Below are 4093 nucleotides of genomic sequence, written 5' to 3'. Positions count from 1 at the left end.
TGACTGGTCTCTTCCTTAAATTTCAACTCAAAGCAGAAGTTCACGTTTTGAAATGTGAAACCAATTAAGACGAGTAAGTAGCAGGCTGATCTCAATCCGAGCGTGATTCCACGTCCCCGTCTCTTACAGAGCAGAAAGCCGGTGACCTCCCTGGCTTCAGCGGGACCAGCGAGCGCAAAACCACCCAGCGTCTCTAAAGAAGCAACGATGAAACATTGTTAAATCCCTTAGGAGCTTCGGTATATTTGGTTGCTCCCATTTTTTTTTTCCCTGTTGTGTATTAAAAACTAGTAGCTTTTCAGCGCTTTCTTTTTCCTGAAAAGCTGCCTGCCCTTCACCCCATGGATAAGTCTTCACCCCATGGATAAGTCTGTCTGCAGGTGGCATGGGGCTGACTCCAAAGCCTACTGAGAAGCAACTAGGACCCTGTCCCAGCCCATGGTAGGGAACTGAGTCTGACCTCTGGGGGTGCCGCACGTGGTAGCAAGCGAAGGGATTTTTCTGGGTAACTTCGTGTGAAGAATTTGCAGTGCATTTGCTGATGGTATCATTTAAAAATGTTCTTTTATCCAGTTCCTTTGAACCATAAATTCAGTATTGAGTCACGATTTTTTTTTATTTAATTTTTTTTTTATGAGGACAACTCAAAAATGGAGAATTGGGAGAATGCTCTAGGAATGGGCCCCAGAGCGATATATGATTACCAGTCCCTGATCAATGCTATCCCCTAGCACTGTGGATCTTAAAAGCGTGTATTTCTTTTCTATGGCTTAAGGCAAAAATGTGCCTGACAGGTGGGTATTCTGAATCCTCAGATGTTTCAAGTCTTTTTTCTCCTTTTGCTATTTTTAAATATTCTTAATATTGCCAGTGCAATTATTCATTTACCTAAATTAGACTTTCCTTGCATTTAATTGGATTATTAGTGTGAAAACTGAATGCAATTGTTAAAGCTGTAATTTACATTTCAGGGAAACTTATTGTGTATTTGACAGCATCTTTGCTGAGGGTGATTTAAACCTCCTTCTCTGCTGAAGTGAAGTTAACTTTGAGGGGTCAGGTTTCATTCAGAGTCATTGCAGGAGCAGCGCCAAAGCCTTATGTTTTTAACAGCTGCTGGTTTGTATTAGCTCCTGAACATGCCTTACATTAAGTAAAAATACTGATCGGTAAACTTAATGGGAGCTACATACTGAAACTCACTTCCAAGTCACATCTAAATTGAGATAGAAAAAGGGAACGGTTAAGTTAACCCACTTTCTTGTTGAGATTCAGGTTCATATGTGCAAAAAATAGCTTAAAACGGCGTTTGATCCGTTTTTAACTCCGCACTGGAGCGGTCTTTGGTGCAGTAGATCAATAATATTTCACATCTTCGTAGTAATGTAACTTTTAACTCTGCTTTGTGGAGGTCAGTTACCTGGGAGTTAAAGATGCAGGTGATTTTTTTTATATTTTATATATATATATATATATATAATGATGAACTTATTCAATATTGAAGGCAGACTGCAAATTCTTGATTTAATGACTCTTTTTAAAAAAGCAAAAATCCTAATCCAGGCTAGCAACAGACTGTGTATATTTTAAGCTGTTTACGCAGGCAAGTACATCAGATATTTTCATTGCGTTCAATATATCACGATAACAGGACTGAACCTTCTGCGACGTTACTACTGACGGGAGAAACGCAGCTGATCCTTTGTGGCGTCCGTACAGATCAGCTAAGGTGGAACTGCTGCCAATTGGTTTCCATGTGAGTTCGTACCATTAAATAAAGTGAAATTTTATCCTGAGTAACTTTTCTTTAAAAATTCGATCCTAGGCAGAAGATTTGTCTATAATTTCTCAAATGCAAATGGTTTCCGAATTCAAGTGTTCTCCTGTAACTTGTGTTTTTGTTCAGGGGCTGGGGACAAAAACCCGGAGCAGTGTTATGAATGATGAAAACTCTGTAAGGTCAAATTAGAGCCTCATTTTCCATGTTTCTGCTGTAGTGGTTTAGGGACAATTTACTAAATCTTGTTTTTCGCTCAGCAAAGAACAGATCTCAGAGCCTGTTCATCCGTGGGAGAGAGCGAAGAAGCCAGTGTGAGTGGGAATCGATGAAAATAAATATAAAAACCCACTTGCAAAAACAACTTTCCTAACCCTAGCTGGTGAAGTCCACAGTTCACTCACTGGAGCTCTGCAATCGGAGGATGCTGCTCTTAAATATTTGCTTTGCAGGCTGCTGCTGCAGGGATGCGAACCAGGACTAAGGCCAACTAGATTTTCCGTAACTTGACGGTTTTGCAAGCATTCAAGGTTTTTGTACAGCCTCTGGCGACAGTCCCTGGCACTGGTTGAGGCGCTTAGAGGGAGTTAAGCAACCCAAAGAGATGCTGTTTACAGAACTTCTTATCTGACAAAGGGGAAACCAGGGAGAGAATAAAATAAATACAGAGACTGTATTTGCTCTTTTACGAAAATCAGGTCCAATTCTTTTTTTTCCTACCCCTCCACCCCCCATAGCTTTTCCGAACTTAATGCTTTCCTTTGGCTGATTTTTTGGATGGCCAAATAGCTTTTGGAAAGCAATGAAATTTTCATTATGCCTTGATTCAGTGTGCGTGATTTAAGCGTTTGAGGCAAACACAGCAATTCGCACCGATTAGTAATTTCACTTCGGAAGGACTGTTGTTGCAGTCTTGCCTGCCGCTGGAGAATTGTTTAAGTGTTATATGCATATATATATATATACACATATATTTCTATATTTATTATTATTATTTTTTAGGAATTTGATAGCTCTCCTGCTGCCTTCTGTCTGCCTGATATTTTGGCCAGTCAGAAGAACTTCGCTTGCAGGATATACGGTTTGTGATCTCAGGGCAAGGGTGGGTTTTTTGCATGGCCTGGCTCTTAAGCGATTAGGGTTCTACTTCCTCTCAATCTCTGGAATTAAAACCAGTGCCTGTAAAACAAAAGCAGGGAGATCCCCACGTGCTCCTATGAAGAATTTCTCTGAAGCGTTGACAGCCTGAAGCACGTTTAGTAGAGAATGCTGGGACAAACAGTCGGATTTTTGCAAACTCTGTGTTATGCAGATAACTAGTGTAACGGAGTTGTAGCGCTCTGCGTTTCAGGCCCTTAGCGAGCTCTTCCTTGCATCAGTTTATAGCTGTTGGCTCCCCTGCATCCTTGGCCCTGAAAAGAAAGGGATGCCGGGAAAAGCCGGGAGCAGCCTCTTAATGCACCCGAACTTCCGCAGCTCCTCTGCTGCAGAAATTCCTCGAGGAACTGCAGAAACCGGTCGCTCCTTGCTTTCCTCCTTCAGTTCATTGAGCTCATCCGATTTCTCCGCGGCTTTAATTTTGCGTTGCTTTATTAATATAGCCATTAAATTGTCGAACGCCCGAGACGGGTGGCTCTGGACGCTGTTGCTGTGCGCAAGGCGAGCCGGAGCGAGGGCTGGCGGGCGCGTGGCTGTCCCCTCTCGCGGGTCAAATCTGCCGCGCGGCGCTGCTGGGGACCCTCCGTGCCGGCAGCCGCTTCCAAGTGCAGTCAAGAAGGAGGGGGGCTACCAGCCGAATAGGAGGAGACAAGTGCCGGAAACCTGTGAGCAGGTATTTAGATGGGCACAGATGCAAATATGGAGTTCAAAATGCCCTGGATTTATTAATATTTTGCAGTGATTTTGAGTTCAAAGACGGAAGGGGGCAGAAGTATCCCCATGCAGTAGTTCCTCACAGCCGACTTTGAGGACTGTTATTTCTCACACGTTAAGAATTTACTGATTTATTTGGCAGTGCTTAGCGCTAAACTTTGAAATCAGACCGCTTTGCGGCGTTAAATCAGAAAGCTTATTACCTCTTCTCAGCTGCATTAATAGCTATAATCTCTTAGAACGAAAGCAACTTCATCGGACAGGATTTACCTTCCAAAGAAACTTCTTGATTGGCATTAAACGTACTTTTGCCCTTTAATTCTTTACCAGTTAAGGGAAAGTTGATAAAGGAATTATTTTGCCTGGCAAAGATACCAGGTTGGCTACCTTGCCTTGGGCGATGCTACTTGCTCCTTGAATTCTTACCGACCGTGAGGGCTTTTC

Source organism: Apteryx mantelli, chromosome 13, assembly GCF_036417845.1.
Source record: "Apteryx mantelli isolate bAptMan1 chromosome 13, bAptMan1.hap1, whole genome shotgun sequence".
In the NCBI taxonomy this organism is placed as follows: Eukaryota; Metazoa; Chordata; class Aves; order Apterygiformes; family Apterygidae; genus Apteryx; species Apteryx mantelli.
This window is presented reverse-complemented; position numbering follows the sequence as displayed.